Consider the following 13,075-nt stretch of genomic DNA (forward strand, 5'->3'; position numbering starts at 1 on the left):
AAATAGGGAGGAAATAGGGAGGACCTGATCTTGATCTTATGAGCTCCTGGGTCATGTCACCAACATTGTCTCTATGAAGGAAGCTGCTCTCCATAGCAATTTCCAGTTTAACTACAGATAACAGTGATCACTTCAAGGCCAGCTGAAGTATGTCCAGTAGGTTGGATATCCAAGGCCAGGTCGGACATGGCCTTGAGCAACCTGATCTAGTGGGAGATATCCCTGCTTATGGCAAGGGGATTGGAACCAGCTGATCTTAAGGTCCTCAACAACAAAAAGCATCCTATGAATCTATGATTCTATGAACTTCTCTGGCCTCATCTACCTGGGCACCCATGAATTAGAAATACCACCCTTTGGATATGACCTTTTCTCACTAACAGGCCCAGACAAATGGCTTAGACAAAATGCCCACCTTATCAGCAACCACTGTCCCTAAGGTGAGTCTTTCCTTACAAGCCAGATCCATGCTCTCTCTTACCAAATATGTAGCAAAATAACATATTTTCAGGAACAAGGACAATTTAGCATGATTAGACTTAGGTAAACAGATAGAAAAAAAAGGAAAGATGAACTCTTCCATTGTATTCTTTGTGGGCTTTGGCAAACAACTAGGCAAACAAGAACCTGGATGCTGTTTATTTAACCTCCTGGGTCTGTAGATTTTCATTCCCTGTGAAATTGCCAGTATTTTCAGCTTCCAGCTGGTCCAGGAATGCCCAGGAGAGAAGAGGGTTCTTCTGTGGGTGGTTTCTTTTTTGGTTGGGTTTCTTTTCTTGTTTTATTCTCCCGAATTTTGGCAGAGATGCTCTCAATGCTGTCCTGAACTGGAAAACATTGAGGCACAAAGAAAATATTGAGCAGAAAAAGGTTATTCAAACTCTTACAAACCTCAAATAAGGTTCAGTATGGGTTCACTTCACGTTATATGCAAGTCATAGGATCATAGAGTGGTTTGGGTTGGAAAGACCTTCAGATCATCCATTTCCAACACACTACCATGGGCAGGGACACCTTCCACTAGACTCGGTTGCTCGAGGCCCATCCAACCTGGCCTTGATTGCTGCCAGGGATGAAGTCTGGCAGAGAGATGCTTCTTCTCCTATAGTAAAAAACCTTGGCCCTTCTGGATGGATTCTGCCCTGAAGGGGTTGGATCTGGTTCACAAAGGTATCGTCCTGAGATTGGTGATTGTGTTCTCAACCTGGAGAAAGCTTTCTGGTTCTTGAAGACTACTCCATGGCTGAAGAGCTCAGCAAGAGTCAGCAAAGGCTTAGTTATCTATATGGGGAGCAAAGTTACTGAGTTAAAGGACTGTCATGGTTTAATCCCAAGTGGCAACTGAGACCCATGCAGCCTCTTGCTCAGTCCTCACATTGAGGAGAGAATGGGAAGGGTAAAAGAAATCGCATGGGTTGAGATAAAGTCAGTTTAACAGGTAAAGCAAAAGCTGCTCACAAAAGCAAAGCAAAGAAGGAATTCATCCAGTACTGCCCATCGCGGGCAAGGGATCACTTCAGCCATCTTCAGGACATCGGGGTCCATCACATGTAAGGGGAATTGGGAAGACAAACCCCATCGCTCCCAGTGTCCCCCCTTCCTTCTTCCCCCAGCTTTATATTCTGAGCATGGCACAATATGGTCTGGGATAGTCCTTGGGTCCTGGCTGTGTCCTCCCCAAGTCTCCTTGCTGGTGAGATGAGGAGCAGAAAAAGCCTTGGCTCTGTGTAAGCTCTGCTCATTGATAACCAAACCATCCCTGTGTTATCAATGCTGCTGGCAGCACAAATCCAAATCACAGCCCCATACCAGCTACTGAGAAGAAAATGAGCTCTATTCCAGACAAAACCCGGCATTAAGCATCAAAAGAAATAAGCAACAGTTTAGGAAGAAAGCAGAATCCTTTTAACTTGGAGCACCACATGTGATTAAAACTGAGAGAGAGGGAAGAAGGAATAAACGGGAATGTTCTCCATAAACAGGTGAAACTGTAATTTTCTGGGGCGAAGTTTTCATAGCTGCTTTTAAAGTGTCTGGTCAGGACATCTCTGCAAGCAGACAGTCCCACGAGATGAATCTCTGATCTGATCCAACAGGGAACGCAGTGATCTTCTCCATATGACAGATGCTCAGACACATCCTGGACCACAATAAGTTATTTTTGTCCAGATTTTTATTGAAAGAGGTTGGGTTTTTTCATCCTTAAAAATAAAAATCAGAAGATTCCACAACTTTGTGGTATTTTTTAAATAAAATCCCAGATTTCAGAAAGAAACTGATTTTTCTGGGTGTGTGTCTTGTTTTCTCTGTATTCCAGCTCAAAGATATTCCAGTGACAACCTTCAGCTACCCCTACCCCTTCTCCTTCCCCCTGCCTCATGTTGCTTAGTTACTCTGAGCTATTTCCAGCGAATCCAGGAGGCATTTAAGGTGTTTCTATGTTCATGTCTACACTTTTCAGACCTGTGCTTCAATTTGAATTACCTTGTAAAAGTTTTCTGATACTGAAATTTACAGTTTTCTCTGTTACGATCTAAATCTGTTTGGTTCATCCAAGCCTTTTGCTCCTTCTTCTGTTCCCCAAAGGTTTCAGTGCTCTACTCCTCTCTTTTCTCACTTGACCTATGGACAAACTTATAGTCACCTTTTAAGAATGAAATGCTGCTCTATTTCCAAACCAAACTCAAACCCCAACCCAGCAAGCCAAGAAGCAAACTTCAGTTAAAACACATTTTTTTCTATACATGATGTATATTTTACCTGCAGACCTTCCATGGATGGAAATGAATAAGAAGACAACTTTTGACCAAACACTAAATTGAATGTATTTAAAGTAAGATTTGCTGTTTGGACTGGGAAAAGAGCATTATTCTCTGTTTGGGCCAGGACTAAGCTGGTCTGCTGCTGTTGGCCAGCAAAACCTATTCTCAGTGATTGTGTTTTACACTGGCAAGCTTTAACATTCCTTTGCCCCCTACCCCAAAGCTTCCTTTTGCTTGATAGCCAAGGCATTTGATGTTACAGGTAAGCAAGACACACTAAGGGGATCCCAAGCTGCAGATTAAATCCATCTGGAGGAGGCCAGATTAAGTGATCTGGTGGTTAAAATTTGTGAGTTTAAACACACAAGGTTTATTCCATCTTTCTGGATAGTCACTACAGGGTTGCAACACTCAAGACTCCAGTTGCACTTTCACCCCTAATTTGTCTCAAATCTTCTTGTCTTCTGCTTTCTGCTTGGAAATCTCCCATAACCTGATGCCCCACCTGCGATCTGCAGTTTCCCAAATGTCCCAAAAGTTGGGATTGGGATCGGGATCAAATTTCTACAGTCAGGCTGATTCTTCAATGAAAAGCAGTCTCTTGGACTGGGACGTGAGCAAGTGACTGGTAAGATTTCCATCCAGAACAAAGCCTGAACCATACTCCTCAATGTTATTTTAAATTCCCTTGCCCTGATTAGCTGATAAATTCTATGTCCTCTGAGTCATGCTCACAGCACAAGGAAGGAACAGATTCAAGAAGCCTCTCAACTAGGTGAATAATGATTTAAGAATGAGAGGAAGAGAGCAAATGAGTTGCTGGCTTGCTATTTTTCCTACAGGCTTTTCGAATTTGGGGATATTTTCCCCTCGGATGGTTCGTGTCCAGCACGTGTCATGATGCCTTCCCATGAAAATGACTCTTTGGCGCCGATGGCAAGTGGACTTTACCAAGTAAGTGCAAGTGCAAAGGTCTTCTCCAGCTCTAATTGCTCGGAGGCCTTGAGTTAGCCAGGATACAGAAGGCAGGAAGGCTCCGTCAGAAGCAAATAGTTCATCCTGAAAAGGGGGGACTGTAAGGAAAACAGAATGCATTTACCTCATTAAATAAAAGTGTAATTAGCTGGGAGGAAACGTGGAAGGCGTTAAGAACAAAAAAGAAAGCCTTTTCCCAAGGTGGGAAGACCACCAATAGTCACCAAAGTGGAGAGAATTTATGGCAGTGTGGGGGAGAGTCTGTTTGGAGATACTTTAAGGGTAATTTTGAGGAAGAATTTACAAGCACACTCTGCTACCGAGTGGAAAAATACATTGGCCACAAAGAAATTGCTGTTTGCCAAGCCTAATGATTCATTTCTGAGTCATAAATAATAGGTCCCTAATGACAAAGGGTATAAGAGTGGTCGTCTCTTGCCAACTATTTATTAGAAAATAGAGCTAAATCATTAGCTGGGAGCTCTCTTACCGGAAAGCTGAAACCACATTTCTCTATGAAAGGTCAGAAGCTATTTCCACAAGAATTTAGACAAAACATTATTGCATTTTAAATCTTTCATCTTTAGCAATGAAAAAAACAAAGAGGGAAGAAAAAAGCAATTGGTTCACCAGAGAACTCCAATTTGTCATGGGGCATCCCCTGAGATCCCAAGGGGTAAGTAAAGAACAGGGGGAGTTTGGAAACACCAGAGCAGTGTCTTCTGAGGGAGTGGAAATGAATTAGCTTCACCTCCTTTGGAGACCCATCCCATCCTCTGCAGCCCATTGGCACACTGCAGCTCTGGAGGGATGATGGTAGACCAAGAGGAGCTCATTGCCCAGCTTCTGGTCTGTGACCTTGTGGTCAGTGCTGGCTGATGGAACCATTCCCTATCAGCAGAGCCACCATCAATCACCTTACATGCATAAGGAGCAATGATGCCCTCGGCTTTGAGGACATATATCAGGTTGTCAGAGGACTTTCTTAGCATGAATGAATGAGTTGTTGGTTGAGGGCTACTCAATTCATGTGGACTTCAAAGAGATTTGGGGGAATGTTACAAGTGAAACCACATCAGCATGCTTTGCCAAAGCAAAGTCTCTTGTCTTCTTGTAGTGTTCAAAAGGAAACGGTGTAAGTCTTCTTCTGAAAGGGAAGGGAAACTGAGGCACAAAAGGGCTCATTGCCTTGAGCAAGCTGGTCTAATGGAAGATGTCCCTGCCCATGACAATGGGGATGGAACTGGATGATCTTAAGATGCAATGAGGACACACTACACCCTCGGCAATGAGTCATTTCTCCTCCTTTTGGTGAATCATAGGCTTTCTGCAAGGGTTCCTCTCTCTGCTGGTGGCGGAAGGAGAAAGGCTGAAAGTGGAACAGACTATTCTGTACCTATTATATACCAAAGGTTGGCTAAACCAGTTTCTGACTCAGTCACATGCCTGTCCCTGGGGGAAATATCTCTGCCAGTTGCAGCTCCTGAATGCCAGGTATAAGGTACAAGTGCATCTGAAGGCCACATCTCCCTGGCTTTGGATCAGTTTGTCTCTAGAAGGATTCATCAACTCCAGCATTCAATTCTTTCCCATACATAAGCTTTATTATCTGTTATTCAAATGAAGTTAGTCTTGATTTCCACCATTATAAGAGAGAACAGTTTACTATGCCTTGCTGGTGACTCCCTTTTCAGTTCAACAGTTCAACTGTTGTCTATTGGTGAGTGAAATTTCAATTGAGGTGCAAATAAAACCAAAGTAAGATCTGAGATGCCAGTGGAAGAGCTGAGAAAACTGAATGCAAAGTCAGCTCTTGCACGATCTCGTACTTTGTTTTGGGGATGGGGGGTTTTATAATCACAATCGCTGGAGTGATGCAATTATGCAAAAATCTCAGGTTTAATTTTTGCTGAAAGGTTTAATTTTTTTTGTTTTATTTTTTTAATCTCAGGTTTAACTTTGGGAGAAAAAAAAAAATCTCTTTTTCCTCACAAATATTTAAGATAATTTGGGCTAATGAAATCCTGAGCCCCAAGTTCTTGAGGAATGCCCTTCCAGCAACGCATGTCAGGCATTTGCTCTCTTTGATTTTCTCTGTCACAGAGAAAACCTTAGGACTTCTTTAGATTAGGCTAATGCACAAGGCAGAGGGGGAAGGTGGGCAGGGAAATGTAAGTCTTGGTCAGGGGATTTCATTTTGCTCTGCTTTTGTCCTGGTCCCAGAATTGAGGGTCTGAATCAACTGCAGTAGAATCATAGAACCATAGAATAGTTAGGGTTGGAAAGGACCTTAAGATCATCCAGTTCCAACCCCCCTGCCATGGGCAGGGACACCCCACACTAAACCATGGCACCCAAGGCCTCAAATAAAATAATAGTGATGCACAATAAAATGTGCAAAATAATCGTGATGCACAGTAAAATAATAGTGATGCACAATGACCACGTTCACATAAAAAAAACCCCAAACCTAAAATCTTATATTCAATTTGCAGAAGCTATTTCTATTTCTCTGCAGTAGTTTTCCATCAAACAATGGTAGGTTCAAGCTTGGGTGGGTTTTACTGAACCCTCTTGTCTGCTCGGTTTGTGTTCTGGAGAGTGGCTGCTCCATTGGGCACACCCTTCTTGTCTGCTTAGTTCGATTCTCAGATAGGCTTTAAGGACTCTACAGGAAGACAAATCACAGCTTTTCATTGCTCTTCCATAGGAAAATCATGCAGAAACTGTGTCATTTGGCTGCCTCTTTGTCCACACCTCAAGCCAGCCTTGGTGGTTTAATTTCCAGTTCTCACACTACCCATCAGAGGTATCCAATACATGATATCCTAGCCCAGATTTCTGGGGAATGCATCCTGGGGTTAGCACCTCTCCTGCTGGGAAGCAATACCGCTATTCTGCCAACAGTTATTCCCAGGAGCTCAAAGATACTCGCTTTCTGGACTGCCCATGGAAACAAGTAGAGAATCAGATACCTGAGCATCCTTGAGATCTGAGACTGCATTTCAACCAGTGGGGATCTCTTGGAAACCAACAGCACTAAAAGAAGAAATACTGAGATTAAACAGATCTCAGAAGTGTTTGACCCCCCAGAGCGTCTTGGAAGGACTGTGTGGGACCATCCCATGGCTGATCCATCCCACACTTTCCTTTCCCGAGCCCATGCACATGTCCACACACAGACACCCCAAACCTGTGGCTTTTCCACCTTGAGAGCAAAGTGCAAATTGCACAGAATAAAATGTAAGTGCTACATTTGAAACCCCCAGGAAACCCTTTCAATCTTTGAGGACTATTTCCCCATTGACTGAGCTGTTTTTTTCTGGTTATCTCTGATTGTGCTGACTGGAGCTGAGGGATCTGCCAGAAGTTTCTGATCATTCCAAAAGGAAAAAGCCAAGCATGGCCCTGGTGTTGGGTGTTGCTCTGCTTTCTCCTTTGCAGAAGAAATTGCTCTCTGTCCTGATAAGCTAAATTGATTCAGCTCAGCGCTGAGCCTGCCTTGTGCGATAAGTGCAGCTGAAGCCAAACACATTTGCCATGGCATGTCACTGTACGGAGACACTAAACTCCCCGTGAACTCTGAGGTTTCAGCCTTTATAGAGCAAAAATCACGGGGCCATAATTCACTGGGAAGGTAAAAAGTGGAAGCTGGCGAGCATTACTGCGAGGGTTCTGCAGAACATCTGGGCATGGAGAGCAGAAAAGTGCAATGAACATAAGTGCCCTTGAGCCCCTCATGGGGAGGATGTCACCACAGTGATAAATAACAGGACATGATGAGAGGTGATGGTTTTAAACTAAAAGAGGGGAGATTCAGGGTGGATGTGAGGAAAAGACTCTTTACAATGAGGGGGGTAAAACACTGGCACAGGTTGCCCAGACAGGTGGTGGATGTGCCATCCCTGGGGACATCCAAGGCCAGGCTCATGTGGTTCTGGGCAACCTGGTCCAGTTGAAGATGTCCCTGCCCATTGCAGGAAGGTTGGACTGGATGGGCTTTGAATTTCCCTTCCAACCCCAACTGGTTCTATGATTTTATGACACAAACTGAGTCACTGTTGGACATGAGGCACTGGGTTGTGTGCTGCAGCTCAATGCAGCCACTCTCTGCTCTCCTCTTACCTTGATGTTCCTCTGTCCAAATAGAGGAACACATACCTTGCACATACCCAGTTTACCTATCTCTGCTGATTTGCCTGATGCCTGTGCATCTATCCCTTCACCTCTGCATGTCAGCATGCATTTCTGCTATTTCAAGTCTTCATCTTTCTCTAGCTACTCTAAAGCCACTCATCATCCTGAACATACTGGCAACCAAAAGGGAATGACTGCCTGCAAGTGGCAGATCCCTTACCATGGCTCGCTATGCCACTCTAGAAGGAGAAGGATGAAACCCAGTCCAGGATTACTCAGCAGGAAACTTTTGCTTTTAATCTACAGGCAGACGGAATTAGACTGTTTTAAGGGAAAAATGTCCTCCAGTACTTTGTCACTGAAGACAAATGATCAGACTCTGATAAGAATAAAAAGCAAAGAACCCAGATATCATCCATCCTTATTCCCTGCACAGTTTCCTGGGTCTTCCAGGGAATCTTGGAGCAGTAGATGAAGTCAAAGGCTTTGTTTTACAATGTGGGAAAAAAGCCAGGATCTTGTACAGCCGTATTCCAGCCCCAAGATAGATGCAGTCTAATCTTCAGAGGTGGTGTACCCCCATCTGTCATTGCCACACTCAAGTGAAAAGGATCTTCCCATACTCAGCATCCTTGAAGAACTATATCACATTTATTTAAAGGTTAAACATGATCATTTGGAGAACTATGTTTGGAAGCCCATGCTTGGAAATCCCTGTCTGATATGCGTCAGAAATATAGGGTTGGAAGGAATGTCTTGGCTTGTGCAGGAGCCCATGTCATACCATCGCATCCCTAACCTTATCATGTGCCAGAAAAGCACTTAAACACATGCCTAATTCCCACATACGTCAATGGGACACACGCATGTCCTTCCCTGACTCATGTTCTGCTTAGATATGTGCTTAACTGCTTTTCTGAACCAGGGCCATAGGTATCCTGGGAGTCCTGCCCTGTCAGAAGCAATGCAGCCAGACCCTACATTAGGTAATAACATAGGACAACCTCCCACAAAACTAAACACTGCATTACTGCTCAGGGCTCAGCAAAGCAGTTTCTCTGGCTGCTCTGTGAAGCAGGAGGATAAACATCAACGTCAAAGCTGATTAATAATGTGCAAACGAGCTTTTCTTTGTATGAACAAGGGCTTTTCCAAAACAGGAATGACTTTGTCCCAGACCTGGCTACAGTGGGAGAGTGGCTGGATCTTCTCCTGTCTGCAGAACAGCAAAGACCTGGTTACGTGAGCAGGAGCTTCCAGGTTGACCTCACCTTTAAATCAAGCTTTAAAAGGAGTGAGGAATGCTGGAGGGGAGAGGAGAGGAAAACAGAGAGGAGAAGAGAGGAGTCTGGTAAAGTACATTGGCACTCTGATGAGATATGGAGGCACTGGAACACATTGCCCAGAGAAGCTGTGGCTGCCCCATCCCTGGCAGTGTTCAAGGCCAGGTTGGACACAGGGGCTTGGAGCAAGCTGCTCCAGTGGAAGGGGTCCCTGCCTGTGGCAGGGGTTGGAGCTGGAGCAGCTTTAAGGTCCCTTCAACCCAAACCAGGCTGGGATTCCATGATCCTATGATTCTGACCCCAAGGACTGGCCTAGGTTTTTACTGTCTTCTGTCTGTATGAACCTCATGTCCAACTTCTTATGTGCCCTCAAATCTTTGTGGGAGAAACAACAACTTTTCCTTGCCTTGCTTCAGCCAGGATATACAGATCTCTGTCCTTGACCAGTCACTGCTTTTCTAGGCTGAAACATCTTCACCCATTCGATGTCTCTTCCAAGACCTTATAATAGAAAGCTGAGGTTTAGTTTCTCCAATGAACTGGGATATCATGAAGCCTTTTGTTTAGCCTGGAGCTGGAGCAGTACAAGGCATCGCGCCATGGTTGGAGTGATATGGCAGAGTGGTGGAGAGGCTGCAAGAGAAGCAGAGTCCATAAGGATGCAGTTTGCTGGAACCGGAGGGCTTTGCACTGAGATGTGTTTCACAGACACTTCATTTTGGAAGAACATCTTAAGGAAAGATCAGGCCATGCTGAAACATCCCCTGCCCATGTTTTCTGAATGTGATTTATTCATTTTAGCTTTTGCTTTAGAACCATTCTATTTTTGTGACATTAGATATCTAGATCCACATCTAAAATACACAGTCTACAAAAAGAAGTAATAAGAAAATGGGTCATTTAAAACACTTGAATCAAATCAATGCTTTTTATCTTCTTTTTTTTTTTCCAGTCTTTGCAAGCATTTATAGAATTCTCTATTTTCTTCCCCTCTTTGCATCCAAACCACATCTCAGACACTGCAACGCCATCCAGAACAAAACTTCTTGTCTTCATACAGACCTTTCTATTTCACTGAAACCATCTGGCCTGCAGGAATACGGGAATACTGCATTATTCCCTTGTTGTCTCAGGGTATTTAATGAATTATCAGTATGTTGGGAATCAGGAGCTCTTCAACACCTTATAAATCTAAAACCATCCTGGGCTGCATCGTGCTGTACACACTCGGGACTGGAAGAATCTGTTTTTATCAAGGTATTGATCTTTCATTTTACTTTGGCCCTTTCTGGAGTCTATTTTATGTGATTTGGCCACACTGGTTTGAATGCCCATGGTCCTGAAGACCATGGCAGACTTGCTGCTGACCAGTGCTCCAGTGGAGGTCTACCTGTTTGAGCCAAGATACTATAAAATCTAGTGCAAAAGGTCTATCAAAGACCCTGTGCTATGGGAGCTCAGTAGTAGGCTCCATGTACTGCTGTCATCATTGGTGAACTGGAAGAGGATAGGAGAAAAGAGAAGAAAAGGCATTACTTGATATAAAGGTGGGACTTGATGATCTTAAAGGTCTTTTCCAACCTAGCTGATTCTATGATTCTAGGGTGTCCTGCACGCTGCGACCCTGCAATGCTCCCTCTCTGCACTTAGGACAAAGACAACCAACAAGTAGAGGAGAGTCAGGATGTTGCTGAAAGGATAACACTGTCCTTAACATGGCAAATGCACGCTGGTGGGCCTCAGAATGCTTCCCAGCCTTTTGGGATGTTCTCCTGCTGACTGTTACAGTCACCATACCTGATCCACCACAGCCTGGTACTGCTCACAGAATCCAAGCTGGTCACTCTAACAGCTCACACCTTCTGGACCATATCTGAAGGTGGCTGCTGAGAAACACTGAGGGGTGGGGATGGAAAGAGAGGCACCCTTCGGCCCAGGAGGATCAGTATCTAAACAGATTCCTTAGAGAAAACACTGTCATCCTTTGCCAATGGATTTGAATCTAGAGATGGGGTTTTACTGCATGGAAAAGATAAAAAGGTTCTCTTTTTTCAACTCCTTCATTCTTCTTGGGAGCAAAAGGGAGAGGAGAAACCTTCATGAGTCCTGTGAAGTTCAGACAACAGGTCTTAGGTACTCAGGATGAGCCCTCATCAAGGCCAGGTTGGACACAGGGGCTTGGAGCAAGCTGCTCCAGTGGAAGGGGTCCCTGCCCGTGGCAGGGGTTGGAGCTGGAGGAGCTTTGAGGTCCCTTCTAACACACACACTCTGTGATTCTATGATCCATCCCTGCTCAATTGATGATAAAACCACGTGCATCTCAGAAACTGCCATCTCCTCACAGGTATGCTGCTGGCCAATTCCTTCAGCCCAGCACAAGCCTTTCTGCTACCCTGACACCCAAGTACCCTCTATAGTAGTTTTCCCTTCCGAAAACACCCCAAAGCCATGGTACCACGGCCCAGACACCATACCTCTCCCCCCAGGAGCAGCCTGCTCAGAAGCAGCATCTGTTTTGTCTTAGCAGAGTTCCTGCTTTCCGCAGTTTTCCATGCAGGACTGACAGAGACACGCGGTAACACGACTTCCCAGAGCTCACGTGTTTTGCAATGGGCTCAGCTCAGACTAATCTCTTAACATTCCTGCCTGGCCATTGTATTGTCATGTGCCTTTGTCACTGCCGGCTGGGGAGACCAAAGTCCCTGATGGCAGCATCAAACCTCGGCTGAGGCTTTGGGACAGACAAATAGGAGGATACCAGGCTTGCTCTGATCTTCGTAGCCACATACAAGGAAGGAGTCTGAGGGTCTGAAAGCCACTACTGTATTCTGTGTCTCCAGGGTAGTGAAACATGCCCTTCCTGTGGATAGTGCAGCCAGAACTGTCTTACTTAACTGCTCAATTAGCGTAAGTGATTCCAGCCATAAGTCCCTGATGAGAAAAGATGCGTTTTGGATTTTAAGAGGGAACAGGCGAATGCACAGGGAGCCCATGGGATCTCACAAAACGAACTGGATGAAGGCTTGGAAAGGCTCTTTGGAAAGGGAAGGGCAGAAACGGGTGGATGAAATCACGTCCTCTGCCAGCCCTGGTGTCCAGTCAGTAAATGCATAGGAGAAGCAGTGATTTCTGTCTAATAGCCTTAGCGAAGGGCTGGTGGCCCTCCCCATGCCCACAGTGCCCCATAGATAGTGTACAGGTGCAGTGGGGCAGAGCAGCAGGGTCTATGCACACCCCTGGTCCACAGGACATGTGTTCAAGCTGGGTTTATGGCAGAAGCAACTGCAAACCCCTGACTTGTGCTACAGCCCTGGAAGCAGCAGATGTGAGGTGTCGAGCACGCCACAAGGATGCTCTCAACGCAAGGTTAAGATTCACAGGGATGAAAACCGGGCCTGATTGATATTAACTTAAGCAAGATGCTTTGCCAGCTCTTGTGTCTCTGTGCACCAGGCACAGGGATATCCCCTTCCTAACCCATCCTGCAGCTAAGGGCTAGGTTCTCCCATTACCCACCACTGCTGCTCACATCAACACTATCAGAGGTCTCCCAGCACACACTGCAACCACAGGAATGGCTTTAGCATTAGTCCTGGCCAAGTGCAGACTGTTGCTTTCAGCAGCTGAACCTCCTGCTCTAACTTCTCTGTGCTGGTTAAGCTGCCCAGTGTGCACTAAGAAATAGGATGCTGCTATGTTTGCCCTTAGTTTCGGTGCATGTAGCCAAAGAAGTATCTAACACATGCTCTGGGAATAGGGGTGTCCATGTGCATGAAAATCTTATGGCCACCACACATGCAATATTCTTTCTGCAGGAATTGTGGCTGGATCTTGCAGAGCACAGGCAGGAGCTCCTCATGCTTGTCCCCAGCAGTCCAGATGCAAACATCTGCACCCCCTGATCAGACCCAGGGACGC

Source organism: Psittacula echo, assembly GCF_963264785.1.
Source record: "Psittacula echo genome assembly, chromosome: 1".
NCBI lineage: Eukaryota > Metazoa > Chordata > Aves > Psittaciformes > Psittacidae > Psittacula > Psittacula echo.